Source organism: Pieris rapae, chromosome 1 (genome assembly GCF_905147795.1).
Source record: "Pieris rapae chromosome 1, ilPieRapa1.1, whole genome shotgun sequence".
Classification (NCBI taxonomy): domain Eukaryota; kingdom Metazoa; phylum Arthropoda; class Insecta; order Lepidoptera; family Pieridae; genus Pieris; species Pieris rapae.
Genome location: NC_059509.1, coordinates 10,218,129 through 10,234,208, shown reverse-complemented (window position 1 = coordinate 10,234,208; position 16,080 = coordinate 10,218,129). Strand labels below are relative to the sequence as shown.

Genomic DNA, 16,080 nt, shown 5'->3' with positions numbered 1-16,080 from the left:
TTTCTATATTTAAGATACAGGAATAAAAGAAATTGTGCAGAGCAACGTTGACACTGACAAATTGGCAAACAGTTCTCACTTTCCATCAATCTTTACGGATTGATTGGAAACTTTCTAGATGATTACTAGCACTTGCTTGAAATAAGTGTTAGTATAGTTAATAAGTTTTGTTAACACGCGCAGGCAACTAAAACCACACAAACTGGGACAGTTTAATAATTATAGTTTGAAGGAAACTATCTAATAAAAAATAATTTATTAAGAATTAGTGTTCTCTCCGAAGCTGCTCGCCAGTCACACCATTTTAAACTACATTTGTAATTGAAGATAAAAAAAAATTAATTCCTAAATCTGTAAAGTGGTTGATAGAACTGATTAATTTTGGCTTTGTAAGGAAAGAAAAGTTAGGCCTGGTTCATATCAGAATCAGCACATTCATTATGATTCAGTCATACGTGTGTGAAAACTAAAACGGGCCCCATTGAGTGATTACGTAAGAACAAAGAAAAAGCCTGTATGATACAAGACCCAAGCTCACTGTGCGATGTAATGTTTCAGCCCAAATGACAAATGAAAAGGGGAAAGTTAAAAAGATCAGTGTGTTCAAAAGATTCCATATTATACCAAAGTAAATGAAGCCTTAGCTTATTGTTTATATTTTATACATATGTTGATATACGTTAATTTACCTGTTATAAACCGAAAAGTATTTTTTTTACACATTTAGGTAAAGAAACAGAAAACAGACTGATAAGATACGTACAGTTATTACACACTAAACAACATTTGAAAACCTGAAATCAACCACACAACATACACATTAAAATTAATGACAAAAAAAAATTAAAATTAGTAATTTCGGTTGCAAGTCTTCACAGTGAATAATCCTTTTGAATTCACAAATACTATTGTGAAAAATATCAACTACAGAACACAGAATTATAATACTAGCACATTCTAGCGAGCGGACCATTCTGGGATACATAATGAACGGTAAATTAAATGTTTTTATAACCACTGCTACATGTGAACATATGGCCAAGCCACATTTGCTAAGATGAGTTTGTAGTTAGGTTGTCAAGAATTAGAAGCTCAAGATAAAACAGAGCGCGCCAAATCATCTCATATTTTTTTTAAATTAATAATTTCTATGTTGTTGTTTAAATGTGCAATATTTTTTATGTATAATTGTGTAGTAAATATTATAACTGGCTGTGAAAATCAATCAAATAAATAAATCTCGCTTAAGCAAGATTATTTATTATCGTATCACTATATGAATTAACTTCACGCAAAGTCTCTTAATATAAAAGAAGGCTTTGAATTTTAAATTAACAGAGTACACTGTTAACGATTGGCCAACTAAAGTATTACACTTTTGAAACGGTCTAATTATTATAATATAAATTAATATGTTAAGCCAATATAGAGAATGGGTTATTACCAGATGTGTTCGTGAATGCAATACATCCTATTGACGGAAAGTACGCGTGACAATGACCCGCTTAACGGGTTGACGTGTCGGATCCGGCATTGTTGTATCACCTGAAATATTACGTAAAAGAATATTGATGGAATACAAATGAATATTTTGGGGTCTCGTTTATTTTTTTATTTTTTTTTTTTTATAGAACAGGGGGCAAACGGGCAGGAGGCTCACCTGATGTTAAGTGATACCGCCGCCCATGGACACCCTCAATGCCAGAGGGCTCGCGAGTGCGTTGCCGGCCTTTTAAGAATTGGTACGCTCTTTTCTTGAAGGACCCTAAGTCGAATTGGTTCGGAAATACTTCAGTTGGCAGCTGGTTCCACAGAGTGGTGGTGCGCGGCAAAAACTGTCTGGAAAAACGCGCAGTTGTGGAACGGCGGACGTCGAGGTGATACGGGTGGAATTTCGTATTCTGCCTCGACGTCCTAAACGACGTTACTAAAAATTATCGAATTGCCGACTCTTGGGAGCAATTTTCTATAGCCCACAAAACTACTAGCACATATTGTGTATAACTAACGTGACCATATGTCGTATTTTGAACAGAACTTCTTGGCGGTCCCGAAATGAATGTAACGAAAAATTATGCCGTTTTCAGAAACCGCGCGAAAATTTAAGCAGCAGAATATAAAAAAACGTGCCGAGGGTTTCATTCTTTTTTTTTTTAATATCACCAGCTATATTAAAACAAATTTGTTCATCTGATAAATATAACTAAACATTATGGGAACCTAAGTCTTTTTCTAAATAAATAACTTTAAATAAGTTTTTTTTTTATCATTGACTACTTATTATTTGACCTAAATTAAACCAATGTCCCGTTTTGAGTCAAAGAATAAATGGTTGATGGTACTTTATGTATAACCCCCATAACTCTTCAACGGCATGAGACTGAAATTTATCTGTTTCATTTATTATATTTTTATAGGTAGCCTGCTGTTCTTCCAAAGTCACAGAGTCGAAGATATCCATAGTGGCTTCCCTCACGCTTGAAATCAATTTTCCTTTAGTTTTTATAATCTATTAATCGATTTATTTTTCTTTCTTCGTGTTTGTTATGTTTGCCTATAAGTGTTTGTCAAATTAAATCTTGTATTTTTTTCTCAATGTGCCGAGTCTTGGCAAACTTTTGTAATTAAATGAGTAATTTCCTCGCAATGTTTTCGCAATACGGGGATGTATTATATCCATTCAAAGGAAAGCTATGGGAGCACGAAGTTCGGAAATATGGCTACACGGTCGTTGGTCCACTTCGCTAAAGGTGCTTGATTATTTATTAATTTTATATGTTCTTCGTTGCATACAGAAATATAATGCAGTTGACATAACTAAATGATGAGAAGGACAATTGGGGGCCTTATTACTTTCAGGCGATCTCTTTCAGGCAACCAATATAAGAAAAAAGATAAGACAAAACAGTCAAGCGCATGAAGTGCACAAATACATAAAGACAAAAGCAATGGAACAAAACGAAGAAATTAAAATAATAAATAATACAAGTATCATATCAGTTAGTACCAAAGTGAGGGATACGATGTGTACAGGTAATGCTTCTATAGTAGATATTTAAAGGAAGATATACTCTCCTAAAAATTTGTAATCGTTTTTGACATTTGGAGTTTTAGGATTGAACATTTATGCAATATCAAGATATATATCACAGACGATAGGTATAAATCCAAGAAAATATAAAATAAATACTGATCGGTAACACTGACCGGATAATATTTTAATAATAACTCTTAAAATAAATTTTGTAAATACAACTAAAATGTTAAAAGACTTTTATTGCATTGTATGTTACTGCTAAATATTGTGAAAAAAGTTTGTAGACGGCAAAACAGGCACTTCAGTGTGCAAATTGGCTCAAAATAAAAACCTCTAATGATGATTGCTGTCGTCAAGAGGCGGGCTTATAAATGTTTTTTTTTGCTATGTTACAAAATATTTTTAAAAATGATTCTTACTGTCCTGTACGATTTTAAAGATTTGTTTAATAAGATTTCATCAAAGCCGTAATTGTCCAATTATAATATATCGCTAGATAGATGATCAATAACTATTCTAAGATAGCTAGCGCTTGCCTCGAGGCTTATAGCTAAAGTTACTGCAACTGTATATTGGGATCATGTTCTTCGATTATGTTCAAAATGATCCAATACTGCTTTGATTTTTATACGTCATATAAAATTAACGATAATGCGAAGACCGCAGAGGTATAGGGGAGCGTCCCCTGGATCCCATGTATCTTCTAAATATTCAAAACATGATTAAAACCTAAATACATTCGATTTCTTTTTATTCGATACATCGGGGATTTTAGAATCTTATACAATTTCAAACAACGAATTTGAATCGAGTTTCAAAATTCTTTATGCACAGCCCACGCTCCATTCAAGACACTTATACGATAGCTTTCACATATAAGTACGTATTGTATGAAATTATTACTAAGATATGCTTAAGCAATTCCCAGGTTCAGAGGTTTACGCCCACGTAGCCTTTGTGATGGCTGGATAGTTCGTATTCCATATTCAAAATAGCTTTCTTAAAAGATCTTTGAACTTTAAGATTACGAGCGGAATTTATTACGTTTAAATTTAATATTTAAAAGGAATCATAGGCGTTATAAGCTCCCAATTAAAAAAAAATAAAGGTATACATATATGTTTGTTATATATGTGAAAGCGGTGAATAATTTTATTGTGCTCAACTTTCATCAATATGCATTTAATCCTTACGCGAGTCAAAAAATCGAAAACAAAACACTAACCCAATGCTTATTGGCATAAAATTTTTGTCGGCATCGAACCAGTTTGGTCACTTTCGCACGGACTAAATACAGATTGTGAGTCAGGGATAATTTTTTTGGTGCTTTCTCCCACCTGCTTACTTTGATCACGGATATGAGCACTTTCAACTGGTGGAAAATGGGAGCATCGTTTTGCGTGGCCTTGTTTCACGTCGAAGCAAGTTTGCCTGCTCTGTGGCCAGCGGACCAGTGTTGGCGCGACTTTCAAGAGCGAAGCACGTGTTGGTGAAAGTAGAAATCGGCGCGAAAGCATCGCGAGTGATTTGTGTTGTGTTGTGTCTGTGCTACAGGATCTTGTAAATCTGGAGCGATACGTTTCTTTTAGGAGGTTCGTATTTTTTAATACTGTTTTATTCTTACAACAATTTTGTTGGAATTTAGAACGGTTAGCAGATTTCACTGCGTAAATGTGAAAGTAAGATTTATATGTACGAATTATATTGCAAAACGGACACGCTAGCCATATCTGGTTAATGCGGATTTATTAGACTGCATTATTTTCATCAGTGTTTGTCATAATGTAAAACAATATATTTGATTTAAGTCTAATACCTACTCACATGCTCTCGAAATTGAGAAAATTCATTGATTCTATTTAGGATTTCAATGATAGAGGCGATATAGTTGCCTTGTAGTATAGTAACCTAATGTACATGCTTTGTATTAGTTTACGTATTTCAATTAGCTAATAACAAATAAAATGATTACGCCAAAATCTGCCCTAAAACAGAAGTTGATTTAAAAAAAATATAGCTATTTTAAATTATATTTTGTTATTAATCCTAATGATGACCGCGTACCTGATGTTAAAAATATGTATGTATTTAGAAATCGCGTGAGCTTTCGAAGGTCAAGAGTGAAAAGTAACTCGCTAATCTCCAATTCGCATGCCAAGGAATTGTTTCATTTTGTTCCTTAAGTTGTAGGGAAAAAAACAAGGTAATGCATCTAATGATTTCCTTTCAATTGTCTTTCATGGGCAAAAGAAACAACGGAACTTGTTTCCATCAAAAATACACTCGGCGAACTGCTACTTTTCTTGCAGCGGTTGTGTTCCGGTTTTGGATTTGATTGCTGGTAAAATGTTTTGAGTATAGAAGTTATTTTTAGACTAAAAGTGCGTACCTCAAAAACCTTTATAAAACACTCTTAATGAGTGGAAGCCAACAATATTGTAACTAGATATACTTTCGTATAATTTAGTTGCGTATGTGTAGTCACGAGTATTTTTATATAATATCAATGTTTACAAGTCATCGCGAAGAAAATTGAGTATGATGATAGATGTTGAAAATTTAAATCAAAATATAAATTTTTAAATTTTAATTAAAGGAACAGACATTTTCTAGTTATTATGCTGCGTCTGCTTTCGAGAAAGCTACCAAACATTAAAATTAACAAAGCCTGAGAAGGCTTCGAGTTTAAATATCTAAATAAATCTCGCTATGTTCCTCAAAGGGAAGTATTTACAACTTAATTTATTTTCTAGCCTTTAATCTTGTAAACGAGTTTTACTTTAATTAAAAGCTTACAACGAATTGGGGCGAGAAGATAGCGTCTTAACAGGTGACATTTTGGTTGATAACAATGGACTATTTATTTTATTATTATTTTTTATTATTATTATATTATTTTTATTTATTATTTATTCTATATATTCCTTGGCGTTTAATTTTACAATAGAGAGTTGGTTAATTGTTAAAAGTTTATGTTACAAAAATGATGTCTAAATTTGTAACAATAAATACATTTGTTTTAATGTCCTGTAATGCAAGAGTTCGAGTCGTTTTCAGTCACACACATTTTTTTCTATCACGTACACCTTAAACCAAAGAATCTCAGTTGTATGTCAGCACATTTGAGTGTAATAATGTACAGTTTTGATCTTCATTATATTTATATAGTTTCAGATATGTACGCAATTTCATATAGGTTAAAAGGACACTCAATTGTAACATACACATGAATTGCTTGACAGTGATAAATTAATAATAGTAAATCGTAGTGTGCTCAAAATAACTATGCGGTTTTAGTTTCTATGAAAAATTAATATTGCAGGAAGTCACAATTAGTAGCGAAAAATATAAGTACATAATATAATAATTCAATTTAATTAACCTCGAGGCGCTTCGAGGTCGAAGATTACGGGAGTTTAACGCAACGATGCTCAATTTGCAGTATGTTTAAAATTGCTCCAATTATTATGATTTAAAATTGGTAACTGCAATCATTATTTTTATTTAATATTTTTGACGTTTGCTCATTAATTCTTTCTTTTCGTGAAACAATTCCATACTATTTATTGTTCTTATTGATTTGTCAAAAATTTGTATTGGTTTTAATTTATCTAATGCTTGTTGAGAGCAAGGGCTAAGTTCGGAATGTGGCTTACCTGAGCTGGCCTAGTTTTCGGCCTAGGTAATGCTGTAATGACAGTGGAGAAGGACCAGCTGCTGAAAGCCACCAATTGGTGGGCAAAGGACAGGGAGCGCTAGAAGATTTTCATTTCAGAGTCCAAAACACTTTCTGGGTTGCAGAGCCAGCGGTGATAGTCAGTTTTTTATGCTGTATTTTAGTTTCATAATATATACATTATATATAATTACATAGTATTTTCGATGTAACTACATACATCAAAAAATTCTATTTATTAATAAGCCACAACAATATACATATATGTATATAGATAATTAAATTATATTAATATACAATTACAAACTAAAAATATATCTAATAACTAACCTTAAAATTTAATTATTAAAAAATATTATTAAAAGGAGTCCCTTTAGGCATAGTTATTTCCGAAATAACGTATAATTTTTGAAATTCTTTTTGTTTGTCTCAACATTTTCCGCCATTTTCGTTACATATTCTTTTATCTATTGTAGCGTTCTCTTGACATAGACAAAGGGTCTTAATAAGTGACGTTTCTCGAGATTTCTTTCTTTATACTTGGCTTGACATGTCGTTAGCACGAGTATTCCGGATATAAAAGTTTTACTGTTTTATTCTAGGTCTATCTCTTAATTATTACTTTCTTAAACCGAGAAAAACATAAAATGCTATTGTTTGGAAGAAAAAAATACTATGTCATTAAAAATCGTGCTTCCTTTTGTTCTTTTGGCACTCTTACGTATGGCTATTTAATATAGCCAAGCGTATGCCTGTTTTTCACGATGATGCATTATATTAGTATAGAGTATAGACTAAAGATGCCTATTAAGTCAAACAATTTAGTTAACGTTTTGAGCTAAACCGCCCCAAGTAGCTGATCAAAGTTTGTTCGAGCACCCCTCTATTTAGTAGATAGATAGCGGTAGATAGTATCTACCTCCTGTTAGTCGGGCCGTTTAATTTTTCGTGGTATAGAGTCCATGAATCCGGATTTCAAGTAACATTTAAAATCTGAAATAAACCAAAACTAAACGCTTATCTTATTAATTTTAATTAACTAAGTAAATATACCTTCTTCAAGATTCAAACATCATGTGATGACGAAGAGAAATTGAATTTTTCATCAAAGTTCGTAAATTTGCGAATCATACATGACTGGCTGAATATTCAGACGATGAAAAAAATGGCGTGGATTAGCCTTAGGGGATGAAGATAATAAATATAATTTTACAATTACGCCCTTCGCGTGATGTTCGGAAAAAATTACGTCAATTTACTGCTTGCCAATTTTTAAGGTTAGAAAAATGAAACACAGTTTTTTTATAAACGGAATTCGATTAGAAAGCAACTTATTTTAACCCTATAAGAACCTTAAATAACTGATGAGATAAGACTTGTGGTTGTTTATGGCATGATATGTTTCGTGCTGGCTATCAAATAATTTAAAATAAATACAATTCTCTCCCGCGTACTTTACACCAAATAACGATAGTACCCAGCACTACAAATATTGAGGGAGCAATACAACTTTGTAAAATAAATTATTACCATACGAAATTTCCAGTTTCTTATCATGCAACGAATATTATTCGTACAAAGTTTTTAAACAAAAAGCGCACCAGTTCGGCCCAGTTATTTTCATCGACTCCACAGTTATATCCTGAGAGCTTCAATGAAGGCTGGTCTAATTAAGCCGCGTTGCGGTAAACTGGTTGGTAGATCTGATTAATAGCACCCCTAACTAGGGCTGTGCAAGTAAACCAATATCAGCGGTATTATGAAAGCAAGTTTAATAAGCCTTAGTTCATGCTTCAAGCTCTCCGTAACTAATTCCCATTGGAGAGGTATTTTATAGGTTCCCATTTAAGTAAAGCATTTTATATCATATTATTTTTAGAATTTTATACTTCTTTTATGGAGATGGAGAAAAATTATGGAAATCGATAACTATGTTCAAGTTGTATATTCTAGTATTTTTATATTTAGAACACTTTTTCATAACGTTACAATTAAACAGTCTGAATAAATAAATATTATTTTGATGTTTTTAAATCAATTTAATATACGACGGTGATCGTATTTACTAATCATTTATCTATTTAATAAAATGTTTTTGATTAATTTTAATATTTATCGTTAATCTATATATTATAGTATAATACTACTGCATTTTAGTTATTTTTTTCATACGCCAAAGAAGTATAACTTCTAACGCGTGTACATAAGTACACATACTCTTTTTTTATAAAACAATTACATTTCTATACGCATTAAATATACAACGGTCAACCCTAGACAAAAGTATATCGTGTGATGACGTCACAGACTACAGTAAATCATTTCTCATGTGTTGTGCTAAACCCCAAACATGGTACTTGACAGATTTATGATTCGGTGACAATGTTACAACTGAATAAATAATGTAATTAAGAGCTTATTTCAACCGCTTTATTGTTTCGTGGCTAGTTATTGTTCTTGCTACCCTGCCACAGATTACCTATAAAATAGGTATTTTGTATATTATATTTGTTACTTCTTGTTTAAGTTAACGCCTTAAATTATCTTTTATATTTATTTTGTTGTTTACCACCCTAAGTGTCTGTTTCACAATGTCCGGATAAGTTCCAAATAAGCTATTTATTATTTTATTGCGTTTCACGACTGTCAGATAGTGCTATTCGTCATGAAACGCGAAGTATCTTTTTTGGAACTTTTATCTTTCGAATAATTTATGTGTTGCATAGCTATTTGGTACTTTATCCATACATTGTGAAACAGGCCCTAAATATGATGTTTATCCTATTCATCTTATATATAACATTTTTAAAGTAAAGAGCAAATTTCTTACTGGGATAATTAAAAAAAAAACAATATATTTTCGCGCGCTTTGATTTCCAGATAACTATTGTAAAGTGTGAAAGTTAGTAAAATGTCATCTTCCTATCCGCCGTCTATTGTATCTTATTCCCACGTTTTATACTCCGGTCATTGACTGCATTATCTATTGAGATAATGACAATACATTAGCCATGGAATTAACGGAAACCGTATGTGATATATTGGAACATCGGCGTATATTGTATTTTCTCCTCCAGTTCTTTAATTGTCTTTGGTATTTGATGATATGGACTCGCGCCATTATTAAATATTTACTTCGGAGAGTGACAAGTGGTAAAGGTGGTAGGGGTTGTAATGTATTTTTTTCTTAGTATTTCCTAATTATACTATTACGAAAATTAATGATTTTTTATTATTGAGTCTATAAGAAACTACCCCATCATTATAAATGGCAAGGGGACTCATAAAATTCTAAGTGTCATTTTTAATTGTGTTTCTAACCACGTTTGAATATAAAACTGCAGATACTAGTATAACCAAGTTTGATATATTGACGTATTATTCAGTTCCCTAATTATTTGTAACAAACTCCAGATAACTTTCTAAACTAGAGTGATAAATTATACTATAAATCACAGTTAACAATTTTGCTAGCTTCACGGCATCGCGTGATGAAGGAACATAAAATGTGGTCCCGTGAAGGTCGCATTCAATTATTTTGAAGCTTAGAAAGTTGTTATAGAAAGAAATATATACATTATCATCTTTATTTATTGTTAATATATAATTTTAATGGTAAAAAATGATAGTGTTAGCTGAGGTAATCCGATGCATATATCAAAATTAATGAAACATGGTCGAATCAATGTGGTATTAAATAGTGCTGTGCTATAATGAATGCTGCCTACAATATTATACAACTATCTTTGTATTTATTACGATACCTCAAAGATACAATCGGTAATATGGTTTATATATATATATATATATATATATATACTTATATATAATCGTGAATCATGAAATAATCGTTCCTCAATTTTATTTTTGAGGTTTCGTTATTTTTAAACATGATACTGATTGTGACTTACTCTAAACATACAACTATCTGTATACCAAGGATAGGTGTTACACAGTTCTTTATATAGGAAATGTATATGTATACAGCTTATTTTCAAGGCATGAATAGAAAAAAAGTATTTTTATTATTTGAAATTCTAGCGCAGATGTTAATTTGTTTATTTTCTATTACCTATACAATATTATTGATCAATGAACTTTGGAGTTTATGTTTAACAAAATTAAACCTGGAATTTCAAACGAAAACGTATTACTCAGGGACTCAGAGCTGCCTTTGAAACATAATTGGATTACATTTTTCCCACCTTCACAATATTTTATGTTGTAATCCAACTTCACGATGACCATTCTTCTAGAATATTTTACGTATATCTACCATCGTCAAGCAAATAGTGATTCAAATAGTGTAATCATTCTAACTCTAATTTGATTAGACACATAATAATATTCTATTTTCCTAAGGAATAAAAATTTTCAATTGCAAAAGCTCTAATATACAACTTTTATATGCAAGGAGAAAGTATATATATTATACATTTCATTAAATATCTAGCCATGTTCATCTGAATGTTGTACATACTATATATTATTAGTTTACCTCAACATAAAATATGTTTCCTTTACTGTCAAAAAATTGTTGCAAAATTTACCATCACTTTATTGAAATTGGAATTATGTATATCCACATTAAAATTGCTTCAAGGGGTTCTACTGTTACTGTATCGGGAATAAAATGTAAACAGTAGCATTAGAAGTTCAGTTTCATATTACTTCTGGGCGTATTACGAATCATTTTAGGGTTGCGTTTCCATAAGTAACGATAGACGGCTCATTCAAAAGTAACTTAAGAATATTCACAGTGCTAAGTTACTTCATCAGGATATACATACGTGCATTAAGAGCACACCCCACATACACACCTTCTAACATATCCTCAATTTCATACCAACACACAACTCAGTCGAATTAGGTATATTACTTAGTTATTATTATTTTTTTATTGTTTTTCTTTTCGTAAATGTTTTAAAGTTTTTGTATTATATGTTCCATCTTTGACTACATTATGTTTCATTTTTTTTTGTTATATATAATTTATGTTAGCTGTAGAATTACGATATTAATGAGACGTATCAAATGAAGACCTATAAAATTAATCAATGTTCCCGTGTATTGTAATATTGTAAACATAGTCTACTCATTTTATAATGTACTATGTGGCGTCAACGTAAGCAACCATGATATGAAAGTTATGCAAACTAAGAGAGATATCTTAATTCAGATTGGTTTCTTACTCTCGGTTATAGAGTCTAGACAGTTTTACTGCTTGGAGAGTTTTTAATAAAAAAGCAAATTACAAATTAACCACGTTTACTTAAAATTAATAGTGATTGTTTGACAACATTAACGATTATTTCATCAATAAATTGTAAACCGCGTATATAATAAAATAACATTTTTTCGGACATGACAGTATTTTCTTTATTTTTCCCAGATTGTTCTTTTGTTTCACATTTTTGCGTGTCCGTTTGCCAGGTGGCAAAGGAGAAAATTGGAGGAGATCTTCTCCATTCTGACCTTTCTATGGCCACTCTACCCCATGTTGTTCCCGCGACGTGTCTAATGTCGTCATCCCACCTTTAAACCACGTAAATAATAATGAATAATGTAATAATGCCGTCAGGCCAGTGATTCTTAATCAAGTTACGCAAGTTTTAACCACTCACAAATCGTATTTATGACTTGAAGTGCTGTTTAATTTTAAACTCTAACGTTTTACGCAAAAAAGTTAATGAAATCCAGCGAAATATTGCAGCAATGTTGAAGTAGAAGTGGAGCGTTTTAAATTTAAATTTTGATGTATTTTTCTATATATTTTTTCTTAAAAAAAGTAATGAGAATAAATTAATCGTCCCCTGAAGACCTAATTATCTCGGTCATTATTACGTTTTTTGTTTAATTTCACTTAAAAGTTTAAATAGTGTTCATTAAATAAAGCACCGCTATACATACACACTTTCACATACAGTTTAACATATATTATTATAATTAAATAAAATACTTCATATGGAATGGAATATATAATAATATAAATTATAAAGTAAATAGATTCATGGCTTTATCTTTACAATATTCTTTACCTAAAGTAATAATAATAAATTAAATAGAAAACAAAAATAAATTTAAAAAGTTTGGTCCCCGTGGCAGTGTGCCTTTAAGGCAAAATTTTCCCGTCGTATTGCGTATATTTTTATTACAAAACACACAAGTCACCGCTTGGAGGGTCATTCATCAATCGTGGTCAGTGTAAAAATGCCACGTTAACTTGATGTTCTAGCGGGCGAAAGCACAATAGAACCTTCCATTGTCGTAATTTCTATGAATATGTTTCTTTTCTATGCCTTAGTTATAAGAATAATACTCTTAACGCTGGCCTAAAATCGTCAGGTCAGCGGCAGTAGGGCCGATATGCAAATGTAGTCTATCGAGATTTATGTGAATAAAACTGGCGGCTGTCCAAGGTTGTCTTTGTCATTAAGTGCCGGGTAAACGGATTTGCTTAACCGACAAATGCTACTTGGACATTATACATTGTAAAACTAAACCATAGTTGTGTAGCTCTTTTCCAGTGTATTCTTTGTTCTTACTGCTGTGAAAGGATTAAGTATAGCTTATTAAATGAAATAAGATCTGTATCTGGATAATAAATCAATTCGTGACTTGATTTGATTTTTGACGTGTTTGACGTTTATATAAACTTAAAATAATAATATCTAATCCACAACTTAACAGAGAGATTTGAGATATGCCGGTTTCCTAACGATATTTTCTTTCCATAGTGAGTGTTACATACGTAAATAGACAAACAGTCCATCGATGTTTAGGCGGGGATCGAAATTTTGACCTCACGGATGAGATTTGCTGTCACTGGGCCTTCAATGCTTTTTAACTAACTTCTAAAGTTTTTTTATCGTAGTTCTGTGGTAAGTGCTTGCCGCTTTGGTTAAAAAACGTGCAAATGATAAATAACCTTTCAAAACGTAATCCGTCCCACATTGGTAATAAACGTGAACGAAATGCACACTGAAGTACTTATTATTACAAAAATTGTCTTCGAATACATTAACTAGAATTCCCCGCGGGGCCGTTCTGGTTCGTACTAAAAATTTATGCATCAATTGACCTCATTTCCGGTTGTCCCATACTGTTATGATGCACTCTACCAAGACTTCCTCGTTCAATATTAAAACTCATTTGAATTCGCTGTAATGGATATCAGACTTTTAGCCAAAATGGCCATATTTTGCGTGTATTACTTTGAACGATCATTGAACGCTTATACATGCGTCCTATTTACAGATGTATGTACTTTTTATGTAAAGAATTTTAGTGTAGTAGTATGAGCGTGCGACTTTCATGCCAGAGGTCGTTTGTTAGATCTGCGGCGAAACAACTGGAAAGTTCTTTCTATTTACGCATTTAACACATCCTCGTACTGTGAAGGAAAACATCGAGTGGAAAACGAGATGGCTTATAAGGCTAATCACCTACTTGTCTATTTAGGAAAAATATTACGAAACACATACCAAATATAGATGTACACATATAAACGTATGATATAACTTTATGGATTTATATTCTGTTTTGGTCGCCTTTGTTCTGTCAAATTATTTACAATCAACAGGTTCAATACCAATTAACCTACTGCTATGTTCACATTAGTACAGCTGATATAAGCAGCTAATATTTGAATCGTAATCTCTATTTCACAATACGTCGCTTCGTATATGTTCAAACATAGATCCATAATAACTACATAACAATATGGCGTTATATAACCAAATTATCTTACAAAAATCACAGGTTCCAGCTGAATTCAATAGAATTGATTAAACACACAAAACGTCGGTTAAATTTAAAATTATGTTTAAATAATTATAAGTTTACAATAATAGATAACTTCAATCCGTTAAAAAAGTGTTTTTCTTTAAAAGGTTTAATGACTTTATTTTTTACTTAATTTATTGAAGGATTTAACTAGATCCTTAAATAAATGTAATGTTCAGTCTGATTTCATGTGTTATTGTATATATTGTGGTAAAATATAATGTAATTAATTAGATTCCTCGAACCGGAAGACATGATTAATTAGTACCAAGAGTATGACGTTATTACTATCTCCACAGAATTTATCAATTATAGATGGCTGTGATAATAGCTACAATCAGAAATCTAAAAGTATAAGGAATCTTATTGATAGTTTGATTTATTTTTTTTAATATATTTGACAAAATTTCCACTATCATCGGAACCTAAAGTAACTCATTTGAATAATAAATTTTAGTTATTACATTTTAAGATTAGTTTTATCTATTAGAATTATCTATCGCAATTACTTTGCTAAATACAATACCAATGGTAACATAATTGATATTGAACTGGTGAAGTTGCATTTGTTGAAACAAAGTTTTCTTTTAACTTTATTAAGTATTGGCTGTTGACATTTCAGATTGAAGTTCGTTTATTAAACTCAGGTAAAAAAAGCCAATCTGAATTGTTATTTCAAGAAATAGAGACAACTCAATTTCCAAAGACAATTAACTACTCGACTGAATTCTTCATTGTTTGTATTAAATTATTCCCATAATGAAATATCAGCCTTCAATTCCTTTTTATTTTCCTTTATATCTCAACAAATCTTGACTTTAAGAAAGGGTTCGGTATGAAAATGTTTGTCGAGGACGGCGCTTTGTTTTGCATATTTCACAAACCCTTTTTAGATTGTCGTAGGAATAAATGGCATTGTACAAAGGCATTTATCTTTTGCCATTTAGAAATTTTACGTCTACATTGATATCGACAATTTCAATAAATGATTGTAGCAGTTATTCAATTAGCGGTATGCAGCGGTGCGTGGAGACGCATAACCTGGTTACTCACCAGTAAATGGTCATAACGGGCCGGTCTACTGATCCCGTATACTGGACTATTAAAAATACCCAGGATATGTCTGCTTATACTAACCGCGGGGAACACTGGATTAATCTGACCTTTTTGAAATTGTGTGTGAGATTTTGGACTAAAATGAAAATGTTTGCTCGCTGTAACTCTATACTATAACGGCAAAACGGAGTTGCAATACAGCCGTATTAACCGCATCTCGACCGAGCCACCATTTATAGCGGCCATTTAACCAATAATCCAGTATGTACTTTCCCTTGTCGTTAAACTGCCAATATTGAACATTTGAGTCTTTATAGCCTGAATGAAAGGAATAAAATGCTCAAGAATTTAATGATGGGACACTTAATACTATTTAAACTTTAGAAATTAAGGCAGTCTCGTGAGAGTCTGGTATTAAAGTATAAATCCGGGGAGGATTGTTCCAAGATCGAAGAAAAAGGAATCGCACAAAATGTACCGTTTTTAAGCACATTTAGAGTGAGTATACCAGACAAGTTTATAGTGA

The 16,080-nt window shown here is 31.7% G+C and overlaps 1 protein-coding gene across 2 annotated transcripts in view; it reads left to right on the top strand.

Annotated features, from left to right (window-relative positions):
• The first annotated feature begins 4,469 nt into the window (after window positions 1-4,469).
• The window catches only part of LOC110992009, a 45,712-nt gene continuing 34,101 nt past the window's right edge, over window positions 4,470-16,080 (top strand). For both annotated transcript variants that reach the window (XM_045628234.1, XM_045628232.1), the window contains exon 1: window positions 4,470-4,629. The gene's annotated coding sequence lies outside the window, so the exon portion shown is untranslated. The remainder of the gene's footprint in view (window positions 4,630-16,080) is intronic.